Below are 12,988 nucleotides of genomic sequence, written 5' to 3'. Positions count from 1 at the left end.
CCACATTTCTTCGGCATTAGAAACTTTATAATGCTAAACTTGTATGTGTAGAGGTCTTTGGCTATCATTAGTGTCACGAATGGTCACTAATACTTACATATATATATACACACATATTTTCATTTTAAGAAATGAGGCCAGGCACAGTGGCTCATACCTGTAATCCCAGCACTTTGAGAGGTCAAGGCTGGCAGATCGCTTGAGGTCAGGGGTTTGAGACCAGCCTAGGAAACATGGCAAAACCCCATCTCTACAAAAAATACAAAATTAGCTGGGTATGCTTGCTAAAAATTAGCCATGTGTGATGGTGCACAACTGTAATCCTACTCGGGAGCCTGAGGCAGGAGAATTGCTTGAACCCCCAGGCAGAGGTTGTAGTGAGCTAAGATTGCACCACGGCACTCCAGCCTGAGCGGCAGAGTGAGACTCTGTCTCAAAAATAAATAAATAAATAAAATAAAGAAATAAATAATGATTAAGCAACAAAGATATCTTAAAGAGTTGGAGTCAAACCAAGCCTGGAACTTTTCGTTTTGTTTTACAAATTCTATTCCAGCACTCAATCCTTAATCAGGTGTAACTACCTTTTAACTCTGATAATGCAGCAGTGAAATTGGAATTTGGATCTCTGACTTTTTAAAAAATAGCACATTTCTAGTTTTGAAAAGGGCTTTTTCTTTAAAAAAATAATAATTTGAAGGACAATGATTCACCTGTTGTATTCTTCGAATAGACAATAAATAAAATTATAGCATTGCTTTCTTCCCCTCCACTTCTTTCTCCTCTTCTACCTCTGCTATACAAATTTTCAAAAAATATAACATCAATGTGAAATAGAAATGTTGCCATCCACTGTGAAGCAATGAAGTACAGTGTTCATTAAACCCACCAATCCAAATAGAACCCTGAAATAGATTGTGGAAGTCGTGGATTCATCTGCATAAAGCGTTTTCCTTTCCCCTATTCTGGTAAGAGAAGCCCTCACCTCTATGGGAAACAGGGAACATATCTCCCTATTTAGAAAGACTGCAGGGATGGGAAAGTCACCCAACTTTGGCCAATCAGGCTCATTCTCAGGACTTGTGCTGTACCCTTTCTCTAACAAACTGTAGGCTATGGCACAAACAGTGTATCCCTGGAGCACTGTAGGGTATCATGTATTTTACCAGAGGAAGGACATTTTCAGAGAATAAAGGCAACATAGGGAAAAGCAGAGTTAAGACATGTAGAGAGAGGAGATTGGACGGTTGGGGAGGAGAAAGAGAGCCAGAGAAAAAGACAGAGAGGAAACAAGACTGAGAAAAAGACAAGACAGAGAAAAAGAGAGGAAACAAGAAAGCAGAACAGAGAGGCTGAGGTTTTCAATAATGACATGTGGCACAAGAACCCCCATCTCTGTTGGAAGTCAGCAACTCTTCTGGACCCTTCAGTTACATGCCCAAGGATATCCCAATTTTTCTTCAGTTTGTTGCGGTTGTCATTCTGTCATTAAAAAAAAAAAAAATCATGTTGATGAACATGACCCCTTTATGTGTCTAATCAAATGAAAGAAGGAACTAAGCTCTATAGCAACTGTTCTTGCCTTGACATTTGAATATACCTTTGAGCATGCAGCAGATCAGTCCAGTGAAATAGAAACTGGAACTCAGTTATAAGCTTTCCAGACAGGGCTTGTGCTACACAGGATTTCTAAGAAAGTAAATTTGACTTTGATGTTAGTTCCTCTTTAGTGTTCCCCCATATGACCAGATTCTCACTGCTCATGTGCAAGGGAGAGAAAAATCATCCGATATGTTTCATTAACATTTAAAATTTAATTAACTTACAGCTTACTCCTTCTGGTAACATAGCTGCATTTCACAAGGGTCAAGATCAATGTTTAATCTAAAGAAATGAATCTCTAATACTGAAATCATGAGGACAGTGGTGCATGGATGAGGAAGCTATTTTCTGTCAAGGAAATTATCCTGCTATTTACATGAGGATACAAGTGACATTTTAGGTATCAGAAGCTTGTGCATCTCTTTAAAATCCAGATACGTGATCATGCAAAGGATCGACTCATTTTTCTTTTCTTAGAGTAGAATGAGGCATACAAGTTCAAAAAATAATTTAGAATTACTTCCATCAAATTCCTTCAAAATCCAAAGATATTAATGTCCCAATCCCGCTTGACTAACTGCCCTCAGGGACTTTTACCAGCAGGCTATTCTTGACTATACGGGTGCATAAGACATCAGGAGATAAATGTTCAAGCCTTAACTGTTCTTAATCAAAATAAAACCACATCCACGATTTCTGTTCATTCAAGTTACAATTTGTGCTGACAGGACACTAAACAGATACCTGCTTTACACAGTTAAATAATTAGAATATCTAGTAAAAATTTAAAAAGCATTAACCATCTGAATTTCTGAAGAAGGTGAAGAATATTCTAGATTTCTTTGGAAAAATTTCTTCCTTTTCTTTTCCATCCATCATCCCTTCTTCCTGCCTCCTTCAGTCAATTACTTGGTTAGTGTTTGTTGGGAAGCTAGTCAGTTCCAGGCACTGGGCTAAACACAAACATGAAAAGATGGGGTCCTCACTGTCGTCCTTCTCTGTTGTTGAGTAACCAATCACCCGCAAATCTAGCAACTTAAACCAACACACATTTATTACGTCCCCACTCAGTATATCAGAGAACAGCCTGGTGTGACAGGAATCTCTGCTCAGGGTCACCCATGGCCAGTAACCAGGTGTCAGCTGGGCTGGGAGCTTAGGTGCAGGCTCTAAGGAGAAATCCACTTCCAAACCCATTCAGGTTATGACAGAGGTTAGTACCCTGCAGTTACAGGACTGAAGTGCTTTCCATCCGAGATCCAGGACCTCCCTCAGCTCTTTGAAGCCACCCACATTCCTTTTCCCACCCACATTGAGCTCCTCAATCTTTAAGCAGTAATAGTGCCAAATGACTATTGTGCTTCAAACCTGACTGCCTCTATTACCACCAGCCAGAGAAAATTCCATTTTTAAAGATGTATGTTATTACGTTAGGCCCACCGGGCTAATCCAGGCTAGTCTCCCTCTATAACAAAACATAATCTCAAGCATGATAGCACATTCTGAAGTCTCAGGGACTCGGGAGGCACTTTGTTGCGGGCCACTTGAGAACTTCTGCCTACACATCTGCCATCAGGTGCTCACACACTGGTGGGCACGAGCAAACGATAGCACTACAATAAGATAATTGTACAAAAGAGAGTGTGGTAAACAAAATGTCACACATACATATAATGGAATACTATTCAGCCATAAAGGAAGAAAATTATGACATGCTGCAACATGGATGAACCTTGAGGACATTATGCTAAGTGAAATAAACCTATGATCCCACTTATATGCAGTACCTAGAACAGGCAAATTCATGGAGACAGAAAACAGAATAGAGGTTCCCAGGCATTGGCGGGAAGACGAATGAAGTTATTGTTTGATGGTTATAGAGTTCTGTTTGGGATAATGAAAGTGTTCCGGAAATGGATAGTGGTGACAGTCACACAGCATTGTGAATGTACTTAAAAGTACTGAATTGTATACTTTTAAATGGTTTACATGGTAAACTTCATGTTCTGTATATTTTACCATAGTAACATAAAATTAAAATGTTGAAAAAATAGACTGGAGACATAAGAAAAGAACAGCATAACTTGCTTCCTGAAAGAGCAAAGTGTCAGATTGGGCAGGAGATAAGATCAGATGGGTGTGGGTGAGAAGGGTGTGGACTGTGTGGTGGGAGGGACAATGTCATAATTTCAGTTCCCATTTTGGTCACCACACAGCTAAAGTAACTCGTTAATTTTGTCCAAACATGCCTTCCTTTCTTGCACTAGCTGCCTGGAAAGCAAACCTTATTTAGCAATCACTAATAGTCCTGGAACTTTGAGTGTTAATGACAGAGGTGTGAATCAAGTAGCTGCTATTTATTCAGTGTCACATCGGTGACCCCAAGTTCACCTTGCTTCTAGGAAATAGCAAGAAGGAAACACAGAGACTGAACACTGCTGAGCACTGTGCTTCCTTAGACAGCTTCAATGCCTCACAAAGACAATGCAAGTTAAGGAGCCACGAAACTGTTTTCGCCAGTTTTACCAATAAAACATTTGGGTCGTGAAAGTTTGAATAATTGTCCACATGCCAGGTAACAAGGAAAGTAAAGTACCTTCCCACGTTAGGGTCTTGTAATATGCTGCTCCCTCTACTTGGAATGCCTGTCTACTTTCTCATCCTGTCACCACCACCACCACCATCCACACACACACATCTGCGTAACATTCTGTATCTAATTCCTACCCATTAGTAAGCAAGGCTACCATGTTCAGCTTTATAGAGTGTGTGCCGCAAAAGTCCCAGGATCACCATTCACATAGATTGCAATGTATGCCCTTGGAGTTGTGCAGTGCCCAACCTGTGCAAACATACATGGCAAACCTCCCTCTCTCTCTCTCTCTCTCTCTCTCTCTCTCTCTTTTTTTTTTTCTTTTTTTGTGGAAACGGAGTCTCGCTCTGTCACCCAGGCTGGAGTGCAGTGATGCAGTGATGTAATTTCGGCTCACTGCAACCTCCGCCTCCTAGGTTCAAGCAATTCTCCTGCCTTGGCCTCCTGAGTAGCTGGAATTACAGGTGCCTGCCATCATGCCCAGCTAACTTTTGTATTTTTAGTAGAGATGGGGTTTCACTATGTTGACCAGACTGGTCTCGAACTCCTGACCTCAAATGATCTGCCAGCCTCAGCCTCCCAAAGTGCTGGGATTACAGGTGTGAGCCACTCCACCCTGCCCATACATGACAAATCTCTCTCAAAGTTTTGGCTTAGGTGTACTTCCAGAGGTGGGCCGGGTTAGGTCTTCTCTCATATGCATCTGTATTCTCCTTTAAAGTGTCTAGTACAAGCCCACTTAAATAGTTATTTGCATAATTAATATTTTATATATGACTTCCCTACTAAACTGTAAGTTCAACAAAGGGAGAAATCACACATCTGCTTAACTCTTTTTGAACAAAGAAATAAGATAGAGCTGGGTTTATGTGAGTTCAAAGCAAGGATCTTTCAACTGTCACTTACTGGTGCCTATGACTGTTGCATAAAAAGATATGGAACCCAAAGAATAATGTACTAACTCTTTAAAACTTAACTCTTGCTATTATTTCTTCTTTCTGTAACATGTTAGTTTTTTTTTTTTTTTGGTTTTTTTTTTTTTTTTGCAATTTTACTAAAGGTGTCCATAATGATGTTTAACATGCCTATATTATCTGCTAAGGGGGCATTCTACAGAGCCACCTTTTATACTAGAGGTAATTTTACTGAATTGAATTGTGTCCCCCCAAAATTCATGTCTGCTTGGAACCTCAGAAATGGGACCTTATTTGGAAATAGGGTTTTTGCATTTATAATTAGTTAAGACAAGGTCACAATGGATTAGGTGGCCCTAAATCCAATGATTGGTATCTTAACAGAAGAGGAGACAGAGATTCAGGCACAACAACACTGGGGAAGGAAGACAGGAGGGAAGGAAGGGAAAGAAGGAGGGAAGAAGGCCATGTGATGACAGAGGCAAAGACAGGAGTGACGCAACTGCAAACTAAGGAACAATACTTGCCAGCAACCACCAGAAGCTAAAAAGAGACAAGGAAGGACTTCTCTAGAGCCTTTGGACAGAGAATGGTCCTGCCTACAACTGGATTTTGGAGTTCTAGCCTCTGGAACCATGACAGAATAACTTTCTGTTGCTTTTAGCCACTCAGTTTCCAGTTCTTTGCTAAAGCAACCCTACTTAAGATCAAAATAATCCTAGGTGCTATAACAAATAAACCTCCAATTTTTAGTAGCTTAATGATAGAAATTTGAGACTCAGCGGTTATAGCCTACAGTAGGTGTTCCGGATATATTGGCGGCTGTGCTCCACATGGTGATTCAGTGATCCAGGCTTTTTAAATCTTGTGTTTCCACCACTTCCTAGGGCCCCTTTGTCTACAGAAAGGGGAAAAAGAGAGTTTAGAACACATACCAGCTTTTTAAGTTGCCTTGACTTAGACGTGACAAAAATTTCTGCTCACGTTCCATTGGCAAGAACTGGTTAAATGGCCCCACTAGATAAAAGAGTAAATACAAGTGCTTTTGAGTGATAATTCTATATTGTGGAAGGGGAACACACATTTTGCTGGGCAATTTGCCATCTCTACTATACTGCCCTCCCAACCTCAGTATGTGGTCAGTCTGAGGAGTAACTTCATGCTTGGCATCAAACAATGAGCTTGATTAATCATATTCTTATTTTTTGGAATTTTGTTTTTGAACTTTAGAGAGAAGATCAGGTGTGGTGGCTCATGCCTGTAATCCCAGCACTTTGGGAGGCTGAGGCAGGCAAATCACTTGAGGTCAGGAGTTCGAGACCAGCCTGTCCAACATGGTGAAATCCTGTCTCTACTAAAAATACAAAAATTAGCTGGGCATGGTGGTGCGCACCTGTAGTCTCAGCTACTCGGGAGGCTGAGGCAGGAGAATTGCTTGAACCCAGGAGGCAGAGGTTGCAGTGAACTGAGATTACACCACTATACTCCAGCCTGGGTGACAGAGTAAGCTCTGTCTCAAAAAATAAAAAAAAGAACCTCAGAAAGAATTTGGCACTTAATAGTTCTCTTATATTGCAGCTTTTAGTTTGAATTTTTTAACCTCTTGCCTCAACTTCTTCCCAATCCCTGGGATCAGAGACTGTACCTGATTCATCTTTATACCTAACAAAATGTCTCGCCCAATGATTTACAGATGGCAGGATTTCACACATATTAGTATATGCATGCCTATATGAATGTATGAATTAGGAAGCATAAAGAGTAAAGAGTTATGGTACCTATAATTTTAATGTAGGTGATCTAAGTGACCATACTCAACTGTACTTAAAACATTATTTTATGGGGCTTGTACAGTGACATTTCTCCATTTGTAAAGAAATCAATCGCCAGATTCTAATTCTCAGTGTTTGACATGCTCTGTATTCAACAGTGCAGAACTATGTGTCAGAGGAAGTGATCACTCTCTATTTACATGCAACTTACTCAGGATTTTGCACAACAGTTTAACACTTGTCAATGCTAACGTGTCCTCAGCAAACAGCCACATCAGATGAATTATGGTTTTCTTCTCACGCTCAGAGCAGCAATAACCCACGGCCACGTCTAGTTAGAGCCTACAATTGTTAACTATCATTACAAGAGACTCAGCCTTAACACGAAAACATTTCATCAGCTCTTTAGTAAAAGGCTAAAATATCTGGGTTACTCGGTGTCATATCCAATTTTGTGTACTTCTGCAGGATAGCTAGAAGCAAAGTGAAGTTATTGGGGACTGTGAAGTATAATAAATGGACTCTTAGACAACCTCCTTCAATGTCAGGGTACTGGGTATGTGTGTTATGAAATTAAAAGTATATAGATGTATACACAGATATTTATACTGTTGTAAATCAAGGTATATTCTTTCTTAGCTAAATTGGGATTTGCTTACCGATCTGCTCTTTTCCCCACGGAAGAGGTTGAGCTTTGTTTGTTTTCTTCCCTTCAAGAGCAGCACTGTATGATGCTACATAATTCCTAGAGATATCAGAAAGTAATCTTCTCTGTTCCCTCATGAGTGTCAAGAGCTAATCCCTGGGGGAAAGGGAAGAATTTTGAGATTTATCTGCTGTCTTTTTTAAACACTTTGCAAGTGAATTATTGCAATCTGCATGAGGCACTCAAAATGACAACTCTCACTAAACACTAACCATCATTCAATTGCTGAAGAAGAGGGCAAAGAAATATGACCGGTATAAAATGGGAGTCCTTTTCTTGAAGCCAAGAGAAGAAGAAGTTCATATAATTGTTCAATTCTGCCATAAGTCATTACGTCGGAAGTGAAAATTTTAATCAAAGAAGGGACAGAGTTAAATGGGGGTATCTGACATGTTTTATTTTCACCAGTAGGACTGACAAATTTTAATAGGATTAAACGGCTGAGATTTCTTATGGTCAGGAAGTCTCCTTGAACAAGAAAGAGAAAATTTAGGTTGTCGGTCTTAGATACTTTTTGTCACTACTTCTCTACTTTAAAATCTATAACCAAGGGGAATCTAAAGGATAATTTTAAATGGTCCTTGGTGGAACAATACTGGTGTTCTCTTTTTCTATACCATGTAAAGGGAGGGAAATTTGCTCTTACCCGCCCAGTAGAAATAGCCCAACCATTCCTGCAATTAAAACTGAGAAAATTTAGTCTGCTTCAGTGACACTATAGGAAGGAAAAGGAGAAAAACACACACACACACAATTACTCTAGAAACAGTAAAATGTACTCATGATAAATTGTCCTAGTGATATCACCTGTACTCAAGAAAGAAATATGACAAATTATAGATTCTTTTTCTTGTTTCCTAGGAGAAGGAAAAATAGCATATTTAAACATCACGACAATAACAAGTTTTATAGTAATAGAATTTTTTAGAGATATCTAAAGATAGTACCCCATTTGAGTAGCATGTATGTATCAGGCACTGCTCCAGGCACTTTCTGTCAATTATCACTGATATGCACCATCAACTAATAATAAGAATGGCTATATTACTATTCCCAGCTTACAGAAGAGGAAACTGTTGGTCAGTGAAGATCAGAAATGTGTCCAGAACATCACAGCTAGTAATTTGTGGTGCTAGCATTTTGTGATACTCAAAGCTGTGCTCTCTCCATCATATTACAGTAATTCCCAACACACTGGCCCCAGCATCACAGAAACAATCTAGGGTGAATCTTAGCTACATTACACAGAGCTAGATGGATAGAGGGAAATTTCTAGACATGATCTTCCCCTTTGTATGGGGTTCAGAGTTTCAGAACCATGCTGATATGAGCAAAATGAAAAAACATATTTGGGTAACTGACTTATATACAAATTAAACTAATAGTCAGGTGTCCCCACGCAAAATACCTCCTGTCATTACACTACTACCATGGAAATACAAGCTTTTCCCTTTTTAGGCTGCCTGTTATTTCCATGTGAGCCATTATGTGTGGGTTCTCAACATGGCTCATATTCTCTCATTGCTGGTGTCCTGCTGCAGAGGAGCATAAACTATAGGAACCCAAATCATGTATAAAAGTGCTATCTTGGCTGGGCACAGTGGCTCACGGCTATAATCCTAGCACCTTGGGAGGCCAAGGCGGATGAATCACAAGGACAAGAGATCGAAGCCATCCTGGCCAACATGATGAAACCCCGTCTTTACTAAAAATACAAAAATTAGCAGGACATGGTAGTGCTCACCTGTAGTCCCAGCCACCTGGGAGGCTGAGGCAGGAGAATCGCTTGAACCCGGGAGGTGGAGGTTGTAGTGAGCCGAGATTGCACCACTGCACTCCAGCCTGGTGACAAAGGAAGACTCTGTCTTAAACAAACAAACAAACAAACAAATAAATAAAGTGCGATCTTATTTCTCTGTTCTTTGGAAATTTCATTTTCCTGATCTTTTTGTTGCAGCTTCCCTCACCTCTCCCTCTCCCTCTCCCTCTCCCTCTTTTACAGTGCACTCCATTTTGTCTACTGGTGTCTCTACCAGCCCTGAAAATTGAGAACCCTTGGGAACTTGTCACGGGGCTCTGAACCCATTCCATCATCCAAACAAAAATGGTTTTCTTCTAAAATATAGTGGCTCTGCATTTGAAGTCTTCCTGTCTGCCTGGATTAATCATTTTCTTGAGGTTGCGTGATAATTTTACATCTTTTCTAGCTGAGTTGACCTGTGTTGACAGATGAAAGCATTTTTGGTCACATCCTGTCTCCTTTAACCTTCATTCATATAACAATGCTTTCTGGTGCCTATGATCTCAATGTTTCTTCTACATACCTCTCTCCACTATCTTGGCTTTCTCTCTTATCTAGATTGTCTATCAAACCACCCTGTTATCTGCCTGACCATGTGTATTCCTACATCTACCAAACAGAAATCTTCTTACAGCTGTGTCTAATTTCAAAAGAGAAATATTTGCCATTAATACCACCATGAAGAAGTTCCCAAGCAACCCAATAAAAAATCCACAGACTATCTTTTTTTTAAAAATCCACAGACTTTGGTGTTGCCGAGAGCCTTTGCTGGAAGAATGCCTGACGTTGAATCTGATCACTGGCCACTACTTTGGCTTCCTGAGCAGTATTCTGCGTGTACATGTCAGCTGAGACCTCCTCTTCCAACCACTCTAATCAGATTGACTTGTTCCAATAAAAGGCCCTTGTAAGAAAAAAATTCAAATGGTCTTCTTCTCTCTTTCCTCCTCCTTCCTTTTCTTACTTTTGTGTGTAATCTGTACTCTCTGCAAAACACCTAACATTTACTTTGCTGTTGTGTTGTGTGTCTCTTTTTATGTATAAGTTTTGTATCCCAACTAGACTAATGACTTCTTTAGGGAAGCAACATTGTCCTATAATCTTTATGCTCCCAATACTGGTCTAGCATGAGAAAAAACAGATACTCAAAAACTGTTCTTTAATTTTACTTTAATTTTCTCTGCAGGTAGATTTTAACGTTTTATAGCATCATTAGTTACTTTTGGTACTCTGAAGAGGAGCAGATTCTGCAAAATCCAAAAGCTTTTGTTCATCATATGGAATTTAAGGAAAAGAAAAACAAAGGTATGTCTGGGGACTTTGGCTGAGAAGAAGTGGCATTTATATTTTTTCCACTAATCCCAGTATTGGCACCAAGTTAATATTTAGTTTCTGGAACTCTCATTTCACTTGGGTTCCATTACTCTTGCTCTCTCATCAAAAATGTGAATTCCTTATAGGATCATGCAGAACAGACACTTAAAATTTACTCATGAACTTCCTAATTCCAAGCAGTAGTCACCACAGTTAAAAATTTTTATTGTGAAATCTTAGAAAACAAAGATAATACCTAATCAAAACTATATAAATACTAAATAAATCATATAATGGACATTTTATGTATCTGCAATAAATTTAACAAACATTAAGTAAAAATATAGTCACTTTTCTTGTCATTTTAATCTCTAACAATTAGATTTTAATATATTCACTAAATGATTCGGGCAACTATACTACATAAATTCAAGATAGCTAAACTATAAACTTAAATAGCTAAAATTTTTTTTCTTTAAGATGGGTTCTCGTTCTGTCATTTAGGCTGGAGTGTACTGGTGCAGTCACGGCTCACTGTAGCCTCAACTTACTGAGCTTAGGTGATTATCCCACCTCAACCTCTTGAGTAGCTGGAACTACAGCTGCATGCCCAGCCAATTTTTTGTATTTTTAGTAGAGATGGTATTTTGCCATGTTGCCCAGGCTGGTCTTGAACTCCTAGGCTCAAGTTGTTTGTCCACCTTGGCCTCTGAAAGTGTTGGGATTATAAATGTGAGCCACTGCACCTGGCCAATAGGTAGATCTTGTTTTATATTTACTTTAAAAATTTTTTTAATGTGCTATCCTAATAAATGTTATTTACACTAGCTGTCCCATTCTCTAATAAGAGTCAGTATTAAAGTTTCCATACTTTATGCCATGTAATATATACCCCTACCCACCTAATCAAAAGTAATATGTATGCAGCTCAAAAATCATTATTTCAATAACCAAAAATAAAACCCTCCTTCTCCCCTTTTCTGTCATTCTTTGTTACTTAACCAAGGATAAAGATTATAATATAGAAATTATCTTTGCAGTTTTTCTATCCTCAGAAGTTTTAGATATTTAGTATCTCAAGGCCCTTTTAAAATAAGTATCTTATGGGTTTATTTCCTGGATGTAGATAATCTACATCAAGGGTTCTCTTTGTTAACAATTTTTTTCTGACTTTCTCTACACAAAGAGACCTTGCAGTCAATATTTAAAGCATATTATATCTAGCCACACTCAATGCACGTTTTATCCCAACATTATACCTTGAGTGCAGTATAGTAACGAATGAATGAATCCACCATATACGTCATTGATTAACATTCATCCATTTATTTATTTATTTATTTATTTATTTATTTATTTATTTATTTTGAGAAGGAGTCTTGCTCTGTCGCCCAGGCTGGAGTGCAGTGGCGCAATTTCGGCTCACTGCAAGCTCTGCCTACTGGGTTCACGCCATTCTCTTGCCTCAGTCTACCGAGTAGCTGGGACTACAGGCGCCCGCCACCACACCCGGCTAATTTTTTTGTATCGTTAGTAGAGACAGGGTTTCACCGTGTTAGTCAAGATGGTCTCAATCTCCTGACCTCATGATGCGCCCGCCTCAGTCTCCCAAAGTGCTGGGTTTACAGGTGTGAGCCACTGCACCTGGCCCCATTTATTTATTTAACTAATAATAATTGAGAGTACTATAGGCCAGGTAGTCTGCTAGATAGTGAGCAAACAAAGGTGCAAAAAGACAAGAGACAGAAAGCAATCTAAGTGACTCGGTAAGTAAATAGGAGGTACAACTAACTTAACCTTGTAGGGGGCAGGGTGTGGAGGTTAGGAAGTTTGACAAAGGAAGCTTCCTAAGGGAAGAGATCAAAGCAGCAATCTGGAGATTGAGCAGGAATTATCCTGGGAAGTAGAAGGAGGGAATAATAATAGCTAACACTTACAGTGTCTCCACTGAGCCAGGTACTGTTCTTTACATACCGTAACTCATACAGTCTTCAGAACAACCAGGCAATATAGGTACTGCTAGAACACATTATAGACAAGGCTACTGCCGCATGCAGAAATTAAATAACTTGCTTGAGGTCATGCAACCGGAAATGCAGAATCAGATTTCAAGCCCAAGCATCTGACCCCAGAGTACTGTCTTTTCCAGGAGAGATAACAGAGGCCCAGCCGCAAGGGTAAAAAGAATAATAATAGACCTTACATTTACTGAGCACTAGCCCAAGCCCCCAACACGCATGATTGCGTTCATTCCTCATACAATTGTATGAATTAAGTGCTATTTGT

Source organism: Macaca fascicularis, chromosome 3, assembly GCF_037993035.2.
Source record: "Macaca fascicularis isolate 582-1 chromosome 3, T2T-MFA8v1.1".
In the NCBI taxonomy this organism is placed as follows: Eukaryota; Metazoa; Chordata; class Mammalia; order Primates; family Cercopithecidae; genus Macaca; species Macaca fascicularis.
The sequence above is the reverse complement of the archived record's forward strand: the minus strand, read 5'-3'. Positions refer to the sequence as shown.